This window comes from Monopterus albus, unplaced genomic scaffold (assembly GCF_001952655.1).
Source record: "Monopterus albus unplaced genomic scaffold, M_albus_1.0 scaffold40.1, whole genome shotgun sequence".
NCBI lineage: Eukaryota > Metazoa > Chordata > Actinopteri > Synbranchiformes > Synbranchidae > Monopterus > Monopterus albus.
In genome coordinates, this window is record NW_018127920.1 from 6,615,806 (window position 1) to 6,629,835 (window position 14,030).

At 39.6% G+C, this 14,030-nt stretch overlaps 1 long non-coding RNA gene across 1 annotated transcript; it reads left to right on the forward strand.

Moving 5' to 3' along the window:
• The first annotated feature begins 2,917 nt into the window (after nucleotides 1–2,917).
• On the forward strand, nucleotides 2,918–4,082 carry LOC109959737 (uncharacterized). Its single transcript, XR_002274878.1, has 2 exons — nucleotides 2,918–2,990; nucleotides 3,574–4,082. It is a non-coding gene; the product is annotated as an uncharacterized LOC109959737 (long non-coding RNA).
• The last annotated feature ends 9,948 nt before the right edge of the window (nucleotides 4,083–14,030 follow it).

Sequence of the window (14,030 nt, forward strand, 5' to 3'; positions counted from 1 at the left end):
AAGAACATATAGTGAGTTACATAGGTTATGCGGTGTTTACTCCCACAGGGAGGAAGTCACTGTCACGCTCTGTTTGATATAAAGAATTGATTATAGCAGAATTAGAGCTGTAATTTTTACTTTATAGTACAGTAAAACCTTGGACTGTGAGTAACCTGGTCTGCGAGTGTTTTGCAAGACAAGCACATTTTTTTTTGTAGATTTTAACCTGATAAACAAGCGAGGTCTTGCAATACGAGTAGTATTCAACTCAACTCAACTTTATTTATAGAGCACTTTAACACAGCCAGAGCCAAACAAAGTGCTTAACATAAGATTCCATTTAAAACATGTAAACATATAAACAACTACATTAACAAAAAAAGAATAAAACAACAATAAAATTGAATAACTAAATCAAAATAGCACAAAGTACTATCCAAAACCAGAACCCGAACAGAGTCTCACACTGTATCTAACACCAAGGCATACAAATGGGTCTTCAAGTAAGTTTTAAAAGTGGCCAACGAGGGGGCCTGCCTAATATAAAGAGGCAGCGCATTCCATAGCTTAGGAGCCACAACAGAAAACGCTCTGTCCCCTTTAAATTTACGCCTAACCCTTGGTACCCCCAGCAGGAGCTGGTCAGCTGATCTGAGGCACCGAGAGGGACTATAAGGAAATAAAAGTTCAAGAAGGTGCAGTGGTGCAAGACCATTTAAAGACTTAAAAACAAATAAAAGGATCTTAAAATGAATCCTAAAGGACAACAGGAGCCAGTGAAGGGATGCCAAAATAGGGGTTATGTGCTCCCTTTTATGCACCCCAACCAAAAGACGGGCAGCCGCATTCTGAGCCATTTGGAGACGAGCAAGTGACGACTGGCTGACTCCAACATACAGTGCGTTACAGTAATCCAAACGTGATGTAATAAATGCATGGATTACTGTCTCAAAATGCTGGCATGCAAGAAAAGGCTTTACCTTCCCTATCTGCCTAAAGTGGAAAAAACTAGATTTCACAACCACATTAATTTGGCGGTCAAATTTCAGACCAGAATCAATTTTTACACCCAAATTCAAAATCGTCGGTTTCTCATACCGTGCCAGGTGACCTAAATCAACTGAAGGGAGGTCACCAGATTTATTTGGACCAAACACTGTTACTTCAGTCTTTGTCTCATTGAGTTTTAACAAACCTGAGTTTTAACAAACCTAGGGTCATCCAGTCCCTGACGTCATCAAGACACGCCAATAATGGCTTAATTGAGAAGTTATCCTTCATCTTTAGCGGCATATAAATCTGAATGTCATCAGCATAGCAATGAAAAAGGGTACCATGTTTTCTCAAGATGGAGCCAAGAGGGAGTAGATATAGTGAGAACAGCAAGGGCCCCAAAATTGATCCCTGCGGTACCCCAAAAGACAGTGAGGATGACAAAGATTCAACATCAGCAATGCCAACACACATGGTCCTGCCAGATAAGTAAGACCTAAACCATTCCAGGGAAACGCCCCTAATGCCCACCATATCCTTAAGCCGGGATATTAAAATAGTGTGATCAACCGTATCAAAGGCTGCAGTCAGATCCAGCAGGACAAGGATCACATAATCATCCACATCAGTTGCCAAAAATATATCATTAAAAACCTTTAAAAAGGCCGACTCTGTACTATGTAAAGTTTTAAAACCAGATTGGAAGACCTCCAGAACATTGTGTTCATCTAAAAAGGACTTCAGCCGAATATAAACCACCCTTTCTTGTTATGGTAGCCCTCCTCACCAGGAAGGTGAGGGAGAACTGTGGTTGGACTCAAGAGTGCAGACCCAGGTGCTAGGGGGGGAAATGACGGTTTACCGGTAAAAGAACACAAAGTAACAACAGAGCATAACAAAGTCCAAGTTTACTTATGCAGTCCGGGATGGGTGGAAATGACTGGAGAAAAATGGGAACAAACAGGTGAGTCCAGGGACTGACGGGATAAAACCAAGAGGGCAGGAAGATAAGGACAGATAGGCAAAAAAAAAAAACAAAAAGAGTGGCGAACGACAAAAGAAAAAACAACCGCCCAGGGACTGTCAGCGGAAAAAAAAAAAAAAAAAGTCTAATGCCGCTTCGCTACACTTAATACAAAACATACCACGAGATCCACCGCACAGGAACTGTCAGCGGGGGAAGTCTCCATAAAACAAACAAAACATATAACCGACGTACATAATGAAATCTACAGCACAGAAACTGTCAGCGTAGAAACCAAATTCACGTATATAGGCGGTAAACGCTAAGTTCACGTACTTGTGGCAATGCTCCAGTGACGGTGGAGCGTCTACCAGGAGTATAAATAAGGAGGAAGTCAATCAGCGGGATGCACCCCAGCTGTGTGCACCGACAAACGAATCGCTAATTACGACTGCAACACAGCTGAGGTGCGAATCCCTCAGGTCGAGAGAACAGAGGAGAGAAAGGCGGAAGAGAGGCAGTGGCCGCCGGGCGGCCCTGACAAAAGGTGAGACCTTTTCTATTTCTAGCCGACCTAGAAAAAGCCATTCATGCTGCAACCATAGGCCAATAAATAATAATCTACTTAGCTCCTTACCTTTTACAAGGTTTTTTTTTTCAAACTCAGTGATGTAATATTCACATGTAGTTACCATTGCAAGGTCTGCCAAAAACTTCACCTATGCCTTGGAAAGCCAGTATGCATTCAGCCAAAAATGTCACAGGCTGCCACTACTCTTTTCAAAACTTTAAGCACATTCTGATTCAAATGTTCTGTCCATCATCTGGTACTATTTTAATGTAAAACATAATGGCCTTTCTGTGACTATTCTTTTTTTCGTGCTGAGCTAATCGATCTTTGACCTGGTTCCATTTGCTGCAGCTGGTTTCAAAAGACGATTGTGTCCATCACCAAAAGTTGGCAAGCAATGCACAGAACAGAGCCAGTAGGTGGGGAATAGAGCAGCCATTCCTGCAACATATACTCACCATTTAGGAGCCTTCGCTGAAAGTAAGCTTAAAATTGCCTCTGTAGATTCTTTCTGAGGCTTTGGCAAACAGGATCCTTATTCTGGCATATCTCTAGCCCCAGACAACCCCAGTATTCATTGCCAGCCTCATCCACTGATCCCCACCGAGCAAGATCCATCCTGTAGCAGTTGTCTACTGTGATCCTGCTAGCGTTCATGTGCACTTCATCTGCTGTGCTAGCTGAACTAGCTGTGGCTTTAGCTAGCTGCAGATACTCGTCTTCAGTCACATTCATCTCTGCATTATCACCACCTTTCTCCTCAACCTGTAACTTATGACTAATTTAAAATATCTGTTCAACTTTGGAATTTCCTCACCACTGCCTGGCTCCTGTCCTGCCTCATCTTCCCGGTGTCACCTCAGCTCCTCTCTGCCTGCCACCTTCAGGGAGCCCAGTTGTGTTCCTCCTTCCCTTTTTGCCTTTAAGTTTGTTTGTTTGTTTTTTGTGCTCCACTGCTGTAATGCCTGATGTCCACCATCATGATGTTTAGATAACTGATGATTGGTGGGACTGAGTGTTAGGCCTGCTCACTGCTCACAGTCTCTCTCTGTCTTCCTTCCAGGCAGATGGTGGTTTAGGCATGGCTGAAGCAGCTGCTGCTTATCAGCTCATTTACCAGCTCCTACATAACCAGCCAGCAGAGTTTCCTCGTTTCCAGTCTGTTGAGATTTGTTCTGAAAAACCTCCTGTCTCCTTCACCTTACCTGTGAGTTCCTGAGCCACCAGCTACACTGGCCATGTCTCCTGTCACAGCCTAGACTGCTGTGTGTTACTGTTCGACCGGTGACACTGTCAGCTCATCTCTCCTCCTGGAACCTTTAACTTACCTAGTCTCCAGCTGCGACAACTCCTCTCCACCAGCACTACTCACCTGTGCATCTCCTCACCACTGCCTGGCTCCTGTCCTGCCTCATCTTCCCGGTGTCACCTCAGCTCCTCTCTGCCTGCCACCTTCAGGGAGCCCTGTTTACCTCAGCCTTCCCCTTAGGGGCTCCTGCCATTCACAATTTCTTACCAGTCAACCGGTGTTAAGACTTTTTATTTAGCCTAATAAAGCCTCCTGAGACCTGCCTTCTGAGTCCTGCCTGTTATAATTACATTTCAGAATCACCGGTTCATACATTGAGGGCTGAATTCTGACACATATAAACCTCTCACTGGCCACCCATAAACCATTCAAATCAAAGAAATGTCAAGACAGACTGCAAAATAAACAAATTAAAATAGCTGATAGGGAACAAACGGTAGAAAATGAATGAATGAATGAAAATAGCTGATAGGAAGGAGCACTTATACTCTAAATATTGTATTTGACCACACCTCAAATTCTGGGCCCTGGGCTTCAGCCCAGGTTAGCCTTTGCATTATTCTTGCCTTGGATGTAATATAAAAAACTAATTAAAGCTTGAATAAATATTACATAAATAAATAATTATCTTGGTTTAAGGGATAGTGCAAGTACAGGTTTTATGGAGGATTTTTTTCTATAAATACTGACAGCATCAGCTGTGTGCTAGGCCAGCAAGTGGTGTTTTATACAAATGGAGCCACATCAACAGTAAATGCAAATAACCTTGGTCTTGTCCAGAGAACTTTGCATGGAAAATGTTGAGCTTGCCCTCTAAAACAGGGAAATTGCCAACAGTGTTTCAGAAACAGAATATTAATATTTTACAGGCAGATATGCACACACACACACACTTATGAAGCTACCCCATATTCTTGAAACGCACTACGCATGCACCAAAAGAAAACTTTTATATGAGGATGAAAGACTACTGATTGCAGAGGTGCACTTCAAAGTGTCTGTATTTTACACAGCTGTAGACACTTGAATTACACACTGACATTTGTTAATTCCAGGCTGGACTACTTTAACTCTTTACTATCAGGATGTCCCAAGAATTCCCTAAAAAGCCTCCAGTGAATCCAAAATGCTGCAGCCAGAGTACTGACAGGAACTAGCAAGAGAGATCATATCTCTCCCATATTAGCTTCTCTCCACTGGCTCCCTGTAAAATCTAGAATAGATTTTAAAATCCTTCTCCTAACATACAAAGCCCTTAATGACAAGGCTCCATCATATCTTAAAGACCTCGTAGAGCCTTATCATCCTAACAGAGCACTTCGCTCTCAGAATGCAGGTCTACTTGTGGTTCCTAGAGTCCACAGAAGTAGAATGGGAGGCAGAGCCTTTAGCTATCAAGCTCCTCTCCTATGGAACCAGTTCCCCGTCTCAGTGCAGGAGGCAGACACCCTCTCTACCTTTAAGATTAAACTTAAGACTTTCCTTTTTGATAAAGCTTATAGTTGGGGCTGGATCAGGTGACCCAGAGCCTTCCCTTAGTTATGCTGCTAGTTTGTGCCAGAAGGCACAAACATAGGCTGCAGGATTTTGCACCATCCTTATGCCAAAGTATGCACAAGTATTCTCATTTCCAAACCAGTAAGAAAAGCCCCTTTCCTAATGAGGAGTGTGCTGATAACCTAAAAACACTTCAGGCTGTACTGATGAATTGTAGCACACTGTGAACTGTGGCATTTCATTTGATCTTACCTTTATTACTGTGTTTAAGGAAAAATAAAACAGCAGCAAAATTTGGCCTTCACAAAAAGCTTGTTCATTATACAAGCTGTGAGCAGATCAAAAGAGAAGTCTTGGAGAAGCAATGGATCCAGTCCGGTTGTGGGTGTGTAATGTTAGGGTTATGGATGCAAACATTGCAGCACAGAGGTAGCTACAGTACAAACACCCTTTCACTAGGGCTTTTCATTAGCTGCACCAAGGCTGGTTAATTTATTTTCATGATCAGTATCATGAGCACAATATCGTTTATTATGTATGAGTAGTTGACATAAGAGAAGAGCAGCAAACTACTTGTTGCCAAAGTTGGGCAACAATGTAACTGAGTTGGCAGGTGGGTGTTTTACAATAAAACAATGAGATCCACTTTGTTGCAATGAATTAAGAGGAGGAATAGGACAGGTACAGTTATACTTTAAAATGGTCTCGGGAACTTTATTTGTGTCATTAGTATTGTCAAGTGGTTTGTTAAATTCCATTTAGTTGTGCATTTGAAATAAAGGGTAGCCCAGCTAGCCTATTAGTTAAAATATTAGTACAAATTCACTGCTTGGCCTGAATAATACAGTGATGATTCAGATGTTAAACTATGAACTGTTCAGTGCTGCTGCCAGAAAGGGCACCACTTGAAGTTGGCTGCAGGGGGGCCTTGTGTGTTTGTTTTACAGTACTGGGAACACTCTACACTAATCATGGTCCCACGTCCTTCTAATACAAGTGACTAGGTGTAGAAATTACAATTAAAAAAGCAAAACAAAATAAAAAACAGAGATTCATGAGTGACTGGCTGTCTGATAAACTGAAAGGGATTGCTTTGTTTATACTAGCCCATAAATGTATGTATGTATGTATGAATGAAAATGGCTTCAAAGAAGCCTAATGCATTAGTGCTTCTGAGTTATTTGTGCTTAGTCTGCCTTTCATCTGTTCATAATGTGAACTTATACAAGAAAATCTGCTTTTACATTACAGTGTAGCTATAACATTACATTTCTTTTATGAAACTGATTATCATGCAGTCATAAATCTTCAAGCTGCTTTTAAGATTGAAGCTCATCCTATTTCAGTGCAGTATTAGTACTGTAATCATACTGTTGCTGTTAATGCTTGTTGACCATTAACATCTGTTAATGGTCAACAAGATTTCATCGTTTGGAATTTAACAAACCACTTGACAATACTAATGACACAAATAATCGGGAAACTGATAAACGCCAAACAATTTGCAAATAATGACAGACAAAGGCAATACTAGTCTATTTAGGACTAAGACAGTCTCGGATATATCTCACAGGAACAGTCAGGACACAACTGTGCACAACACTAACAGAAATGGGTAAACAAATCGGATGCCCATATACAAAACCAACCACTTAGTAACCACCCTTAAAGTCTTTTCTCTTGAAAAGTAAACCATGATATTTGAAAGGTTTCACCTTTGTGTGGCTTGTCCTTGTGTATTTTGGCACCTTCTCCCCCTTGTTCTGGTACACCAAGCAGCAATTTGCACACACTACTTAGGTCATGGCTGGCTACTTATATTTTATTTTAATAAGAAGAAAAGCAAAAGCACTTTATGTTGAAAGGAAAATCAGACTCACACAGTGAGAAGGCGTCGTTGGGGAGAAACCAGGCAGGTACGAAGAACAGAGGTTAGTACTTTCTAGATTGGCCGTCTAAACGCGGCAAGAGCAACTGGCAAGGGTGACACATAGTGATGGCTGTCTTACACCAATGCTCCAACACAAGCTTCAAACTCGACCAGACATTTTCCTTGAACCACTGCTTCGGTGCTTGCTTTGGTGCGGAAAAATACATGTGACCACTGACATCCTAAGCAGAAACTACTTCGGTCCTCTGAGTGAATGAAGTGACTGGTTCAAACAGTTGATACTGACTTCAGCAGTTTTGTAGGCGCATAAAAGCACTATATACATGACAGATCCTCCCTCGGGATAATGTGAAGATCCCCCGACCTATTGGAACGAGCACAAAAATGTTTACCCACATTTGTTTTCGCTAGCAAAGCAATACCTAGGTACCCCAGCCTCATCAGTGCCATGTGAACGTGTGTTTATGAAAGCTGGAGAAGTTGTCAGCAAGAAAAGACACCAGGTCACTCAAAAAACAGTGGAGAAAATATTGTTTCTCAATAAAAATCTTTGAATCTCCATCCCATGTACATAATCACACCCTGCCCTAGTTACAAAAGTACACCCTACCATTCTAGCACATCTTCTGTTTCCCCAAGCACGCCTTCTACCACCTACTACACTACATATGTTTAAAGACTCAACCAACTGACCAATCAATATTTACAAACATGTATTTACATCATTCACACAAAGCCTAGTTACACCCATCACATAATTAAGACATTGTTTTGCTGTGTCCTATTTTGCCACTAGATGTCACTGAAACAAACCTTTGAATGAATGAACCCATGTTCAGTACAGTTGAAGTGGTTCAATACTGGTTCGTTGCTTCATTTGGACATCACTAGTGACACAGCCAAGCTTCAGCTAAATACTAGCCAAACAGATGGGGCTGATAACCTTCAGCTGTGCCACTCCTTGCCAGCCTGTACCTCGGCACTCACTCCACCATCCCGAAGAGAGAGAAAGGAGACAGTTTTCAACACCCCACATACAGAGACTAAAATCATCAATGTTTTGTTTCAGTCTTCGATGATCTTAGTGGCCTGTGCCATAGACCTCCATTGATGTTCAACAACAAACACATAAGGGAAGAACACCACTACACATAGTGACATATTTTTTCCTTACAAATGTGAATTAAAACTCTTTGTTGTCAAACCTCAACACAGCACAGCAGGTTGTTGAGTGTCATGTGACTACTGCTGTGTAGATAGAATGAATCTTCTACAAATGGACACTGCACTGAATTTACAGTGTATATGGCTTTTTAATGCAGGTGATGTTGAACTCCCTTCATCAGTATTTTTTACCCATCATACCAATCCAGTTATTATAGGTTGATATTCCTACAGTAGACAAGGAAACCATTATTTTTTCAAAGGTTAGCTAATAATACATTATTGTTAAAAGTGGCCAGAATCTTTTTTTTTATTGCAACACAAAATAACACATTTACAGGACCAAAGCACATAACATATTTCATGAGACAACAGACATTAACAAAAGAGGCAAACGGATTATTAATTGAGGGTATTAAGTTGTGTGTGTGAAAGTGTGTAGTGTGTGTGTGTGTATATCCAACTCTATGCAGAGTGATATTCATTACTTAAGGGAAAATAGAATTAAACCAAATAAATTAGGAAAATGAAGGGGTATAAATGTAAAGGAATGAAAAGACAGTTTGATAGAAAATTGATGATTGTAGTAATAAAATAAAAAGAAGAAAAAAGCAATAAAACAATATCAATCATATAATATATACTTTTGCATTCACATACCTATATATACTAATGTATATGTAAACACATTCATAAAACAAAAATAAATGAAATTAACAGATTGGTAAATGATTAGAAAGAGAGGGAGGAGGAAAAGAAAGAAAAAAGGAGTAGGTTATATTTTCAGTTAATCTAGTTTGATAGGTGTGACATACTCAAAACAGCAGCATGGACAATGAGGACTAACAACAACAGTAACAATAATGAAATAACAAGCAACTTGTTATATTTCTGGAGTTTGTGGGAATGTGTGTGGTCTCAGCCTCAGGTGTCTGGTTCAAGTTAAAAGAAGTTAGAAGCGAATTCCAAGTGTCTGTAAAAGTTGAAAAAACCTTAGAAAAAAATCAACTGGACTTAGATTTCTAGATCGAAGACATTTCACCTCTCATCCAAGAGGCTTCATCAATTGGTGAAATGTCTTCAATCTAGAAATCTAAATCCGTTTCCCATTTAGTCATTGGTATTTTTATTGTTCTATCTGTATTTGACATCCGTTTATAAAGTTTAGATATTAGCTTCTTTGAGTTTGTAAATTTCATTATCTCTTCAGCTAGCATGGAAGGTTGCAGAGGGTTGTTGATTATATTGATCTTTGATTTAATTATGGATGTTAACTGTTGGTACTGGAGAAATTCTCCTCTCCCAACATCGTACTTCCGGACTAATGTATTAAATGATATAAACTGGTTGTTTTCAAATAGATGATGAAGGTGAGTGATTGCTTTGTGTTGCCATGTTGGAAAGTAGACAGGATTATTATGAAGTTGAAAATCAGGGTTGTGCCAAATTGGAGTGTATCTACACGGTGTTAATGATGATTTAGTGGTTTTGTTTGCTTTCCACCAGGCTGTCAGAGTTGCAGAGATTGTGATATTTTTGAAATAGTTCATTTTCTTAATTGAGTATGGTAGGAAGGCAAGGTGGTGAGAATCTGTATAAACAGCTTGGTCATTATAAATGCTGAACCAAGTCCTTCTTGAACCTTTTGGAATTTGTGTGATAAGTTTGAATAACAGAGAAGTATTGCAACCATTTGCTCATTAACCATTGTGCTGTTGTCCCATGTTTAATTGATGCCAGCTGTCCAAGGCAAAGTGACATCAGCAAGGTGAGAACACTTGACACCCAGGACCAGAACTGATGATAAGACAGAAGTGAACCACCTTGCGTGCTGCTGAGTCCTCTGTAGATTTCAGCTTCCATTTGTCAGTGTCCCTCAGCTCAGCAAAGCATCTGTCTCAATCAATAAGGCCAATAACCACAGGCTCCAGACAGCTCGTCTCTCTGCCACTGTGTTGTCTCTGACATTCACTCTGCTTTGCCATCTGAAGTTACCAGTCACTGAAAGCTCACGCTCAGCAGCAGGACAACCAGCAGAACTCATTAAAGGCTGCAGAGCCTGTTACATATAGTAAACACATGCTCACATCTCATAGGGATAAAAGATCAAAAGCAAGTGTTGTACACACACAAGAATGATCATGGAAATTGCTTCAGTAGAGTATTATGTGTCTGATCAAGTATATAAATGAAGTTTAGTAAATAAGAAATAAATGCATAAATTCACCTGAAGGATTATTGTAGTGGTTAAAACCAAACTGGTTACAAGATACAAGTTAAAATGTAATATATCACAGAGTACAGGTCGTGGAGTGAGCGGAACAATGCTTGCATAATTTGTTCTGAGAATTGTTTGTGTTGCTGAATCGAGGACTTTAGGGTCGACCCATCTGTTTCCCGTTTTTGGGTACATCTCAGGGAGGTTCCTCTTAAAAGTTAGGACAGGAAGCTAAGTTCGGAAAGACCCCATGAATAAAGTTAGCAACAGAGTTGGTCAGAAAGGTGTGTGTGTGTGTGTGTGTGTGTGTGTGTGTGTGTGTGTGTGTGTGTGTGTGTGTGCTAACATTTGGGAAAGACAGATGAACACCAAGAACCCGGCCGGGAGGGGACCGACCCGACTCTGGGCTCTGGACTCTGACTGACAGTACTGTAGGGCCATCAATGACTGATTCTTTCACAATTCTCATATCTAACACTATTGTTTATTTCTTATGCAGAAGTGGTGATTTTGTCCCCTGTCTTTCAGATTGTTGAATTATCTTACAATTTATTGAACTCTTTAGAAGTCTTGTAATAATAAATAATTATTGGGATAATTTGCCTGAATTAATTTAGTTCACATCACACCATAACAACCACATTATACATCCACTCTAAACTTCCCCAACAGCAAAGAAGTAATTAATTCTTTTATAATGAAAAGAGAAAGGCAGGACTGATGGGGACAACAACATAAGACCTGAAAAAGGCAACCTGACAGTGATTTGTGATTAAACAAAACCCAGAGTGAAAAAGGTTGTCAGCTCGCAGGGCAGCCATGGAACAGATTCAGCTTTGAAGCAGATGCCAGCTTTTGGAACCCATGAGATCCATCAGGCAGACAGGATGGAAGAGTGTAAGCTGCTGAGAGGAAGTGAGCACAGCAAAGATAAATGCCTTCATGCTGGCTTTTGGCTCACAGAGGCCCTGCCATTGCTTCTGCAGGAGTGACTGCACAGCTGGGGAAGGAGCAGGGTGGAGGTGGGGAGAAGTCTGTCTGAGTACATCTTCTCTCTGCTGAGGTGAAGTTAAATTATTTTCTGGTAATCCCTGGAAAAGCTGTATTCAGTGGGAAAAGATGAGAGGTGTAGCAGGACTAGTATAGAGTAACCCTGTATGAACCAGTCCATATGTACTTTCAGACTTAGATGAAATATTAGATTAGATTAGTTTCAACTTTATTGTCATGCATTTCGTTGTCATGTACAAGTACAAGTACAAGGCAACGAAATGCAATACACAGGATAGCAACCTACAGAACTAATTTACTGATAGATATGTACAACTGATATTTAGAAGAATCTCACAATCTGCTTTATTGGCCAGGTGTGTCGGACACATGAGGAATTGGACTCTGGTACAGCAGCTCTCAATGTGCATGTACATATCCCCATGCAAGGGGCAAATAGACAGTAAAACAATATAAGGCTGTGTAATATAATGAAATAAGCAGTATTAATAGCACAGGTGGACCTTAAAACAGTGACTCCAGCACCATGGGAGGAGAAGGACAGAAAAAAGACAAGAGGTGTCAAACTTTTGTTTTTAGTTTTCATTCATATTTAGTTTATATTTTATGATTAGACTTATAAAGCTACAAAGTTAAATATAGTTGTTGATTATATGCAGCCACCTAAACTTTGAGGGAGCTCAAAGTACCAGTAAAATGGAGAAGGCCCAGTACTGAGTACCGGTGCATACTGGTCTATTTCAAGCACTGAGATGGAGCAAATCTTAGCTCCAATGGGAGCCGGTTCCAGCAGTGTGCAGTATCATGGCTGAAAGCTCTTTCACCATGTTTAGTTTGGACTCTGGGCAACACTAGCTGGCCAGAAAAATTCAGTTTTATATATGACTGGAAGAAAAAAGAAAAACAATGACTACACATGCTTATACAAACATTTGTGATAACGAGGTGTCCTATGGCACTATTGTTAATTTTATTGAAAAAAATCAGCATTCTATGTTCCTTAAACCAATAGAAGAAAAGGAGGTTAGATATATAATTAATAAATGTGATAAGAGTTCGACTGATAGTGATGGAATAAACATGACCATCATTAAATCGGTAATTGAGGGTTGTTCCAGGCCATTAACTTATATTTTCAATTTGTCTTTCCAAAAAGGAAAATTTCCCAATTGTATGAAAACAGCAAAGGTTATTCCATTATATAAATGTGGAGATAGGCATAATATTACAAATTATAGACCAATTTCTTTATTATCGCAATTCTCTAAAATCTTAGAAAAACTCTTTAATGCTAGATTAGATAAATTTTTGGACAAACATAAAATTTTAACTGAAAAGCAGTATGGTTTTAGATCTAATAGATCTACAGTGCTTGCAATTACTGAATTTGTAGAAGGTGTTACTAGTGCCTGGGACAACAAGAAACACACATTGGGGATTTTTATTGATTTTCAAAAGGCCTTTGACACTATTAATTTTGAAATTTTACTTGATAAATTGGAAAGGTATGGTATTAGAGGTTTGGTGCTGAAATGGATAAAAAGTTATTTGTCCAATAGACGGCAATTTGTAAGTCTGGGTGGGCATCAATCTGATTTTTTGGATATAGTATGTGGGGTCCCACAGGGGTCAGTTTTGGGCCCTAAACTTTTCATATTGTATATAAACGATATATGTTATGTTTCTGAATTATTGAACTTTGTATTATTTGCTGATGATACTACTGTATGGGCCTCTGGGGAAGACCTACAGCAACTTTTGGGTCTGATTACTCTGGAATTGGATAAGGTGAAGAAATGGTGTGACAGGAATAAGTTATCATTAAATTTGAAAAAAACTAAGTTCATTTTATTTGGATATGGAAGATTAAATCATCAGATTCAAGTAAGGGTGGGGGATGCCAATATAGGAAGAGTTTATGAAACAAAATTTTTAGGTATAAACATTGATGATAAAATCTGTTGGAAACCTCATATTAAATATATACATAATAAATTGGCTAAAAGTATATCTATATTGGCTAGAGTTAAAAATATCGTGGATTGGAAGTCACTCCATATTCTTTACTGTTCCATGTTTGTACCTTATTTGGACTATTGTGTTGAGTGTTGGGGTAATACATATAAAAGTGCATTATGGCCATTATTTATATTGCAAAAACGGGCCATTAGAATTGTTCATGGACTTGGTTACAGGGATCATATGAATTCATCATTTGCACTATCAGTTTTGTTTTTTGTTTTTTTGATTTAGTAGAATATAAATCTGCTGTATTTATGTATAAAGTTGGATATAATTTGGTGCCAGGTGGTATTCGAGGTTTGTTTGGTGATCGAGAGGGTGGTTATGGATTGAGGGGCCACCTAAATTTAAAAACTCAGGTTATACGCACAACAAGGGAAAGTTTTTGTATATCTGTGTGTGGGGTAA